This window comes from Polistes canadensis, unplaced genomic scaffold (genome assembly GCF_001313835.1).
Source record: "Polistes canadensis isolate GaletaPanama2010 unplaced genomic scaffold, ASM131383v1 scaffold_2, whole genome shotgun sequence".
Classification (NCBI taxonomy): Eukaryota; Metazoa; Arthropoda; class Insecta; order Hymenoptera; family Vespidae; genus Polistes; species Polistes canadensis.
Window position 1 is genome coordinate 129,404 of NW_014569549.1, and position 12,336 is coordinate 141,739.

The 12,336-nt window shown below is 29.4% G+C and overlaps 1 protein-coding gene across 1 annotated transcript in view; it reads left to right on the forward strand.

Annotated features, from left to right (window-relative positions):
* LOC106785281 (sodium-coupled monocarboxylate transporter 2) overlaps positions 1-12,336 on the forward strand; it is a 30,214-nt gene that overhangs the window by 5,818 nt on the left and 12,060 nt on the right. The window lies entirely within an intron of this gene.

The following is a 12,336-nucleotide window of genomic DNA, read 5'->3' on the forward strand; positions in this document are numbered from 1 at the left end:
TGTCGAATTATAAATTTAGCATGTAAAGTTCAGAAAATGTCAGAGAATGCAATGCTGTAAATTGTGCATCTTTGCAATTTCTTTGAAAAGTTTTGGTAAATATTTTTTATACTAAAAGTGAATAGATTTTAATAAAACTTATATTAAATTAAAGAGCACTCTTTTATCTACAAGTTGAATACTCATTTGAGTTATAAATCAATTTGCAAAAGTTCATAAAATGGCGAAGAAAAATTAGTGGACTAGGCATTGTTCACATTGCCTAACGCTAGGTATTGTTAACATTGCCGGGGGAGGTTTGGAACCTAGGCCAAAATATTTTTAGTATAAAAAATATTTACCAAAACTTTTCAAAGAAATTGCAAAGATGCACAATTTTACAGCATTGCATCTTCTGACATTTTCTATAGAATATCAAAGTATTATGTTCGATGCCTAGGAAAAACTGAAAGAATTTTTCAATTTCCGACTTCGTCTGAAGGCTCTTTGCATTCATAGTAATGCCGAGGAATTACTAGCAATGACTGATTTCCGGCTTTGACGGTAACATACATATATATACATATTATATAAATCGGGACAGCGTTAAAAATTATTTTTACGTTTTCAATCGTATACGATTTCCATTGGTATTTCAAATACACCTATCGAAATGATCAGTCAGTGCTCTCTCGGTCGTATGTAGGCTATATTCGAATATTAGTTCGGAAATTCGTTCGCTCTTCGATATTCACAAGAGGATTATATTATCAATCAATCGTCACGAGCACACTTTTTGTAGGTAGGTAGGTAGGTAGGTAGGTAGGTTCGATTTTATTTATAACGAATAACTCTCTGCCAAACGGCATACACGATATTTTCTCTCACTCTCTTTTTCTCTCACACACACACGCACACACTCACTCTCACATTCTCTCTTCACTGATGTGAGATTATTGAATACATTCGAGGGTTTGTTACCGATTCGACGTGTAATTCCAGTTATTTTTCTCTTTTCTTTTTCTTTTTTTGTTTCGTTACTACAACGATACATCGATTCGATTAAAAGGATAATAATGGACAGGCTTTACTAGTCGTATTACGAAATTTTCGACTATAACAAATATTAAGATTTTTTCCACGATAAACCACGATAAACTCCCCAATTCTTTTCGTGATTTATTAAGATGATCTATCTCTCCAACTCTTGTGTATCTTTTTTTTTTTAATAATAAGATAAATAAGATTAAGGAAATATATTTATTCACTCGCGTACGGATAATAATATGACGCACCAATAATATCGGCGAGAGAAAAAAAAGTGTTAACATTACACCTTACTTCTACGAAGTAAACAAGGTAATGTAATCCCATCCGATAATTTTATACTATCAATGCTTATTTCAAGATTATTTGAAGCAAAAAGACAAACAGTATGAGTTTTCCCAGTATATATATATATATATATATATTATAGTGCAACGCAATTGAGCATAGTCGATTCAGTGGCAGGGGGGAGGGGGAAGGAGCATCGATGATGATGATGCGTCAACTTCGTGCACCACGTGTTTGCCACTCATCGAAAGAGCTAAGAATAAATCGAGCATATGTGTTGTTACGACACGTTTAAACTTCGCTAAATTTAAAGGCTAATTCTCGAAATTGCGAAGTAAATTTAATATATCGGTATATTGTGTATTATATATAATCGTTTTTGTTTATGAAATCAATTAGGATTGTACCGTGAAATTCGACAATAACAACACGATAACGAAAAAAAGAAAGAAATATTTTATTTTACGACGAGAGTGATAATATTCATGAAATTATTCTAATAATAATATGTTATATCAAATGATGTACATTAATTTAAATGAATTATTTTTCATGAATTTATTTATATCGTCTTTTTTTCTTTTTCACGTGTGCGCGTCAAAGTAAAGAAAAATTGTTATATCCGTTGATAAATAGGAAGAAATATTTAAAAATAGTAAAGAATATGTATTTTTAAGAGCGACGCAAGTCAACAAAAATATAAATTCAATACGTCATAGTGGAGACATAAAAAGTATGCTTTTCTATCTACTAGAGAAGATACCAATCGTATCTTTATCGAATAGTAATAGTATAGTAGTGTAGTAGTCGTCGTGTTTTCTCTTTCGGTTTATCGGAAATCGAAATCAGTGGCTGCCTATTGCAAAATACGATACACGATATAAAATTCATCGACTGAAAGAAATAAAGAAAGGGAAAGAACAAAAATCGTATATATAATAATATAGAGAGAACGAAACAGTTAAGTTTATGGTTTAAAAAGGGAAAGTTACAATTTTCGAAATCAAAAAATATCGATTTGGAAGAAAGGTAAGGGCACAAAAGTGAAGAAAAAGAAATAAATAAATAGAATAAAACAAAAGGAATGATCCGATTTATATATATATTCGATAAATAATAATTTAATAATAATTCTTCTTGTCGGATTATATACAATGCGATCGGTATAATTCGAATAACTATTTTAATACTGATTACAACACGGCTTATATGCTATCTGTTCTAAATCAAAGGAAGATTATATTGAAATCTAATCTGGCAATTGATTCCATACTTAAAATCAAAACTTTCTATTACTTTCACTACTGAATTAAAACGGTACGTTAAAAAGTTTTCTAAGAAGTGAAACGTATATAGATAAATGAGAGAAAGATGAAAAGGTAGAGAGAAGAAATTCGATGCCGTTCCTATTAAAGGAACACCTGAATAATGAACTTTAGAAATAGAGAAAGAGAGAGAGAGAGAGAGAGAGAAAGAGAATAGGAGAATAACTGAGCTCAAGCCAAAGACTATTATTGAACATCTTAAATTATTACATGGAATGACTAAAACGAAACATGACTTACAAAAATTTTCTTGACACCTAATATCTTTGTCATAGTCATAGTTATAGTCATAGTCATTAGTATTCTCTTTAATATGAGACGAACAAATTAACAATGTATTATAATTTATTCTTTCTTCTTTTGTTTTCCCCTCCCCACATAAGTTCATTAAATTTATTTAAATTTGTTTATTTATACAAGATTTTGATTGTAAATGAAAAGAAAAAAAAGAAAAATAAACTCGCATGGATTTTAATTTTCGATATCTGATTCATCTTTCGAATTAATTTCATCTTTTTCGAAATTTTTTATTGAAATGAAAAAAGAAAAAAAAACGAAAATACATCTCGATGAGAGATTTGTTCTTTTTTTTTTTTTTTTAATGTACCGCAATAAATGAACGAATAATTCGAATGATGACGCAAAAACGAAGAAGAAAATTTGCATATTAATCGAAGAGTTCCGGAGACGCGTATAGGATTTAGTATAATTTCTGAGATACGGATAGAAACGAAGGTTCTTGCCAGAAACTACGTAACGCAAATGAGTTGGAAGACACTAACCATTTTTTGAAATACTATGTTTGTCCCTACGCTATAAATTTTATTATAATTATTCACCCATTGGAACTTATCTATGGGTTTCGATTGGATTATTTTTTATTTTTCATAATGTCACGCGCGAGACTTGTATTAAATTACAACAAAATTTTATCGAATCTCTGTTGACAATCAATATAATTTACAAATTTTCGTTAAATTTCTCAACGATTTCTCTATTTTTTATTCTTTTTTTTATTTTTTTACTTGAACGAGGACACGAAAGAACAATTATAAATTCATCGAAAAAGTAAAAAATCCTTCAAAAAATTATTCAAACATTATTCGAATGGTCTTTTCTCGAAAATATAAAAATACGAAACTACATATTATTATATATTTTTTTTGTTACTTCGTTTTATAAGTTTTGTTTTCTTTCCTATTTTTTTATGTTTTTTTCTTTTTTATACATCGCGTAACAAGATAGAAGAAGGTACCATTTTTCATTTTGATCCATCCGTGCTGTTTATTTCGGAAATAAAACGTAATGCAGAAAAATGTCTTAAAAGAAGCACACACGAGATACTACTCCTCACGAAGATGCAGAGCTTTCAATATTTTTTACATTACGTTGGAGCTTAAGCGATAAGGAAAAAGAAAAAAAGACCGGGAAAATTTTCTTTAACGAAAATAATGCTAACGATATAGTATATATTCTCGACTTAAATGAATAACATTTAAATGCACATTTTTAATTGTCATTAAATATTCATTAAATATAATTTATATTAAAACATTTTCTTATAATTACCGAGACAAACATTACAAATATTTCGTTTAATCAAATAGTAATAATATTAATAAATAAAAACGAACTATTGATAATATTTTTATATATTTATAATCAAACACACCCGCGTGTTTAATGTGTTTGTGATTGTACATTGAGTTTAATTTTTATTTAGAGATTAAAAGAATAGAAAAACAATAAATACATCATTGATATCGTAGAAAATGTTTGTTCCTTGTTTAAATTGTCTAAATTGTTTAAAGTTTCATTGATAATTTAATAAAGAGATTAAAACGAAACAATTAAATCTTCAATTAATTTTCAAACTTTCTTCTAACGATAGAAATTCGAATTAGAAGCTAACAAAACTTTGATACTATTCTCACGTATTTAGTCTTCAATGACAAATTTATCTTAAGGAATACTCTATAAACTTCACGTACTGTGGTTACACCGATTCGTTTCTGATTGCTTTCTGTTTATTCCACGACAAATAAAAGATAAACTAATCATTTCTTGACGTAATACTTATCTCAAATCTTACTCATATAATGAGAAACATTTTAAAAATAAAGAAAAATCTTTTTTGATCAAGATTAAAATGATGCGTCGTTGATTGATAATTATTTTGGTAAGATTAATAATCTTTTTTGATTACCGATTTACGTCAAATCAAATTGATATTTTTATTCTATCGCATTGTTAAAATCTTTATACAAGATGTTATTACGAGAAAATGAATCATTTAACTAGTTTTCCTTTAAATAGAATTTTTCTTTTTCTTTTTTATAGAATAACCATACGAATAAATAAAAAAAAAAACAATATAATTTTATTTTCACAATATACAATATTAAATGTATAACATATATATGTAAATACAAAATATCGTTGTATTTATTTAGCGTGAAAAAGAAAAGAAAAATAGATAAGCTTAAAAAATAATTTCAACACGTGTCGTACACGGATCAAGTGCAACCTTTGCACACAGATGTAAAGTGTTTTACAAGGTATTTAATTCATCAAGATTTGTACAAAAGCCATTAACGTTTAAAGCGAAGCTTCTCCATGCGGGAACGAACGTACGAACAAACTTAGTATGTAAATAAATACTTACACACGTTAACTACTACGTCAGCGTGTAAATTTTACCGCAACCTTTATTTTTTTTCATTCGACGAATAAACAAAATCTTTGTACTATCTCGTTAAAGAGATTGTTTGCTACGAAATTACGAATATGTTATTTAATTAACGATTAAGGAAACTCTAGTACTTAACTGTTAGTTAAAATTTATCATACGTATGCTCTTCTCGTTGTTAAGTTAAGCGACCATTTGTCATGTGTTTCTTGACAAATGGATAATTTTCATTAAATATGCATTAGATTATCTTAAGAAATACGTAAGACATTATATTTCAATGTTAGCACAAATGGGGCGAGGGGGGAGGGAGGGGGTTTAGTAAGAAACCGATACGACATTCTTGTTTCTTTCGAAATATTCAAAATTTTCCATAATACATTTTCTATTCAAACTTTCTTATTTTTCTTACGACGATTAAACAATTGCTTTAGAAAGAGGGAAAGAGAATGAACAAAATCGTACATAACGTAACGATCATAAATTAATAAACGAGTAATAATTGTCGTAATTCACTATCTCGAGATGCATCATTGAAATTTTTTTTTAAATCCATTTTTTTTTATATTCAATATATTGTGTATATATATTAATCACTTTTTTAATTTTCTTTTTTTTTCTTTTTTTATTATTTTCTCTACCTGTCAAAAGGAAAAAAATTTTATTCGCATATTCTATATACGAAATTGGTCCTTTTAAACAAGACTTTATATACTTATCTGATCGTAATGATAAAACAAATAAAAAATGTTTAAAATCTCAATGTATCAATGAAAATTTATTTTCTCAATTTTTATTTTGTAAACTCGCAATCGCATTGGTTTATGAATTTTCGTATTACGAAATCTACGTATACTATATATAAAAGCATACATACGTTTACACATAAAACAAAAAGAAATAAGTATAATAAAATACTATTAATTACAGGATAATTTGTTTCGTAACTAATCGAATCTAACTGATGTATCACATAGTATACAATAACAAAATTGTCATGAGTACCTTCTTCCCAATAGATATACATTGTATATTCTCTTATCATCTTTTATAATTTTCACGACGACACATGTATTAATTTTTGTTTCTTTCAAATTATCCCAATATTCTCCAAAAATGAAAACGGCACGAAACACACAAAATTTGAAGTAGCCGTTTGTACGTGTAATCACGTAAAAATACGTTGTCAATTTTTAATTACTTTCGTTTTGATTGGATTTAACTGGAAGTTTTGTATAAAAAAGGACAAAAAAGTTCGCAATAATAATAATAATAATAATTAAAAAAAAGAAGAAAAATAAACAAAAGAAAAATATATATATATGAATGTCGAGGAGAGAGATTCCCGTCAGCAGCAGCAGCAGCAACGGCAGCTATAAACGTCTGAACTTTCAACGTTATCAAGACAGTCGAACGTTAGTTCTGTTATCATCGAAGTTGTTGCTGATCGTCGTCTACAAGCTCGTAACGTATCGAAAAAAAAAAAAAAAACAAGAAATAATCTTCGATTATAAAATATAAAATCATTATTATATTTTTTAATTATTATTGATCGTTATCAAAACGCGTAAAACTAGTCGCTATAATAACGCAGTTTCCGGGGAAACAGTTAAAACTTGGAATATAGAACGGTACAGTCATACCTATCATTTTTTTTCCTTTTTTCTTTTTTTCTTTTAATTCTTTTTATTTCATCTCTAACGACTTCCTTTGAACCGAACGATCTCTCACAGGTGAGTCACACCTAGCAACGTGTTATTCTTTTACGTAAGCAAATAACGCTACTAACAATATTATATCCTGGTAATTAATTTGAAAGAAAGAAAAAACGAATATATATATATATAAATTAATTAATTGTTAATCTTTATTTTTTCTTTTTGCTTTAATTTGAAAAGATAATAATAATAATAATAATAATAATTCGTAAAAAAAAAAAAAATAGTCTTCGAAAATCTACACGAATACGATATCAAAACGGATTATATTATCTTTTAATCGTTTAAACAGATTTCAGTATTCGTACATTGTATTGTACTATATTTTCCATTAACAAGATGATTTATAAACTGTAGAGGATTAAAATAAAAAAAAAAAAGAAATCAAATCGAATCGTTAGTTGGACGACCTGGTAACAATGGTTTCACCGAGACCTGATTATCGAAATATTTCGGGAGGGAGGGAGGGGGGTGGTTAGAGGGTCATTTTGATCAATAATACATTTCGATAATAATGGAAAAACAGACTATCGTGAACAATATCGTCGAAATTCTTCATTGGCCGTATTAATCGAGCCTAAATCATTGTTGCGTTGCATCAATTATTATCGTTGAACTGTCTATCCTATCATTTACCGTAATATTTGATGGTACACACACACACACACACACGTACCTACGTACCTGCAATACGATTAAACAATTTACAATTAAAAATCTATATAAGAGGAAAAATCTAACTTATCGAATAAAAACGTAATGTCAAATAATCGAACAAAATTGACGAATCTAATAACATTAGATGATCTGGTTAATAATTGGCGGTAGGCGGGGGCGGGGAGGGGATAACTATTATATTTAATATGAATAATATTATACGTTCACTCGCTTCAATGTTCACAGTCAAAAAGCAATTTCGAACATTCCAAACCAATGCCCCCCCCTCTCTTTGTTCTCTCTCTCTCTCTCTCTCTCTCCCTCCCTCTTTTCTCCCCCCAAACGTTGTGTAAACGTACATGCGGGCCAATAAACGCGATTTCCCTATTGCAACACCGTTTCATTTTCTTCCAAATTTATCGAACGAAGTAATTTCTCTCTCACTCCTTTCTCTCAACCCCCCCCCACCCACCCCACCCTCTCCTTCGGGCGAGAATAGGATATCACAAATATTGAAGGAAATAATTCAAGGGTTTTCTTTGCAAAAGGGTGAGTGAGGGTAGAGGTTTACAAACCGATAAAAGGAAATTCGAATTTTCATTCTCGTAACGCAATGATCTTTGGCATAACCCCCCCACCCCACCACCACACCAACCACTCGGACTATTTTTAAAATAATAGAATTTATTTGTAATGACAAAAGAAAAGATAAAAGGTTATCAACATAATTTTAAGCAATCATTAATCCAACATTAACAATTTGCAATTATTTTGACAAATCCTCGTGACAGTACTACCGCACGTGTGACAACTTTACGATGTTTATCTTTCGTTAAATTAAACCAATAATAAATATTGTTTTGAAAAATTGTTCGTCAAAAACAAAGTTGTAAGTTATTTTGCTTGATCATTTTAATATCGAAGGAATTATAACAAAAAAAAATATGCTAATTCGCAAGGACGACCGGATTTGTTTGAACAACGTCAGAAATGTCACATTTTTACGATTCAGATTCTTTTATTCTCTTCATAATAATAATAATAATAAGAAGAAGAAGAAGAAGAAGCAGAAAATATCGGTTAACATAAAGCGCGATAAAACATGGCAAACAAAGCAAAACAAATTTTTACTCGGCAACATGACGATTAGTCGTTTAAATAATTGCAAATGTTCCCCGTATTATCAATTACGTTTAGTATTACCCTTGTGTTCTATCCTTTAATTATAAAGATTATATCCGTCACGGATCGTCAATTATTTATTACAACCAACAATCGCGTAGTTCGCGTATTTAAATCAAACGATAGAAAAAGATAAACGCACAGGCGCGTGCACACATCTTCTTCTCGCGAAGAACATGGGGTAGATAACTAATTTTCTGTGTCACATTCTGATTATTTGAAATTAAAAAAAAAGAAACCAATTTACAAAATTAATTGCAATCAATTTTCTTTTCATTCTCGATATTACGAAAGGAAAATTAATAAGTTTGTTTTTTTTTTTTTACGTACCACATTCGATCGTACGTCGTTAAATCAAACGTTCCATTTTTTCCCTAATTAATAAATAAATATAATATACGATGTAAATAATGCAACGAAAAAAATCTCTTCTATTTATATTCGATAAATTATCAACTTTTTAATTCGTTGTTTTCTTTTAGTTTCTTTTTTTTTCTCTATCAAAATCTTTAAAGTATGTACATTCTCTTAGATTAAAACATTGTGTCGTATGTCACAGTCAATCATTCTCAATCTAACATGCATAAATATTTGTATTAACTCTCTTTTTCACAATCTGATTTTTATAAAAAAAAGAAAAATAATGAAAGGGAATGATATTCTTTGATACTTAACGTTAAAAAAGGAGGAACAGATGGTAAATAAAGTGATCATCGCTAATATTTTTTTTCAATTTTTTTTTTTTTTAAATGTGTGTAGGAAAGCAAATAAAAATTAAATAAAAAAAGAAAAGAAAAAAGAGCGAAAAAATGAACTTCTCTCTTATTTTATACGGTAGCATTATTTCGTGTCGCCGTGGCAAACAAAAAAAAAACAATCAAGTCGGGTGTGCAGTGTTTGCAATTTATAAAAAAAAAAAAACTTTTATATCAACCTGTGTGTCGTCGACACGAGACAAGAGAGAGCTTCGCTAAAACATGATAAAAAGAATCATGGGGTAATATTCGTACGTCCAACCAATGCAAAAACACCAACATCACCACTACTATCCAGCAACACTACTCATTTTTTCCTATTCAATCTTACCCCTCTTGTCTACCGTTGTTTTTTTTTTTCATTGCAAAACCTTTATATATTTATTATGGTTTATAGTTTCCACGCTAACTGATTTCCCAACGTGTTTCACAAACAAGCACACATAGATGATATTAAATTCAGTACCATGGATAAAACCAAAGTGGGAGAGATAGAGAGAGAGAAAAGAGTAAAAGAAAAATGAGAAAGAAAAAAAGGAACGCATCCGTGCAACTGCAACGGTAGTATCGTTTACGACAGAATAAAATTTAATAATAGAAAAACATTAACCGTGCATATTCGTGCGCGCATACATCAAATTTGTCATTAACATATTATATATATATATATATAATATTATTATATAATTATTAATAAATTAAATATAAATATATCCTGAGAGAGGTGTGATAAGCTATTAAAAAGATTAAGCTTGAATCACATTGACGCAATTAGAATTCAAGTAACAACATGATTATTCTACGAAATTCATTATACATCGCGCGTTAAATAAAAATTTTCAAGAATCATTACGAACACTTGCTGCTCCTCCTATCATCGCATAATCATCTTCTCTCATATCCTTTTTGATTTAATTTTTCTTCATTTTTTTTCTTTTTTTCTTTTTTTATCTTTTTCTTCTCAACTCGTTTTACGTCAACGATAATTGCATACGAAAAAATTTCAAAATGTTTCGTAATCAAAAAGTTCCGATCTATAATAATTATTATCAATCACCATTTCTCAGAACAATAACAACCGGTAATCGTATTGACATCAAATCCTGTATGATGAAAGTAGTCGTTAAATGATTACTTAAATATAAACTTTTAACAATACTAAGTAATAATACTACGAATTATACGCAAAGAACCATTATAAAAAATTTCAATTCAATTAATTATACTATTCGATTTGATCGACTAATAACGTATCCTGCTCCCCCCTCCTCCTCCTCCAGCTCCTCCTCCTCCTCAACCGTATATTTGAACAAAGAGATATGTATATTTCTTATTAAAACGCAATGAATACACTTTTTCTAAGGAAACAAGACCAGATGTCATGCAATAACGTTTGATACTTCGTCAAACTTATGATACGCTAATAAATATGTTCCAAGAAAGCCCGACGATTATCATGGATCACGGTCGTCTACGAGCTACGAACGTGAAACAAATGTTTGAAATAAGTGTTCTGACGCCAGGTAAAATAGACAACGATAACAAATGGTCGATTAAGCTTGCAAACCATCAAATATTTGTTCAGTGACTCCTACGTTCTATATCTATCTCTCTCCCACTCTCATTCTATCTCTTTGTGTTTGTCTTTGTCTTTGTATTTGTCACTTAGTCTTACTCCCTTAGTCAACTAATGTGTCAGAAAGCACGTGGACCGAAGGCTGAAAACTTGTGTGCCTCGATGATCCTCGTCTCGACATTGTCTTCTTAGTTGTTGTCGTTGTTGTCAAGGGTCTTTGACAAAGTCAAAGTCTTCTCGTAAGTTGACGGAGACTGCTCCTCCTGAAAGACATTAACCGTATTCTATACTATTATATTTCAAGGCCAAACATTAAACTATATAATATAATATGAATGGAAAGTTTGAGAAATTTAATCGCTTTTAATGCCATTGGCAGACAATTTATTATTTGAGCACGGAATGTTAACGTTGCTTTACGAAAGGGTATATAATATATCTATCTCTCTCTCTCTCTCTCTCTCTCTCTCTCTCTCTCTCTCTTGGAATTGATGACGCAAATGTCACGAGAATAATAATTGTATGTGTGTGTGTATATGTGTATGCATTAGACCCGGCGCTTGGAATCCTTTAATACAAATTTTGAAAAAAAAAAATCCCGTATTTACCATATATTGTACAAATATTATAATATATATGTATATGTATATATGTATTAAACAAACGATGACGATTCTTATCTTTTTTATTATTTCTTTATTTATTTTCAATTTCGCATTATATTTGTACATACATCGAATTGGTATTACCTATACTTATTCGTAACGATTCGAAAATTTGACTTAGCAAATTTTTTTTTTTAATTAGCGATACCCTTTGATTCCTATCTTTTAATATAAACGAAAAAGAAACAAAAAAGTGATCAGCAAAATTAGCTTAACACATTTAACGAGTATTTAAATTACAGGTGATAAAATAATTTAACATTCGGGTGACGTGTATTTGTTAAATCTTATTTGTACATGCGTAAATTTCATGTGATACGGCCTTGAAATCGTATTGTATATACATATATATGGCAGTAGCTATAACGTAATTGTTTCAATTAATGCAGTAAATATGTATTACGAAAGAATTGTCCTGTTTCGAATGAAAAGAAAAAGAATCGTCTTTTTTTTCT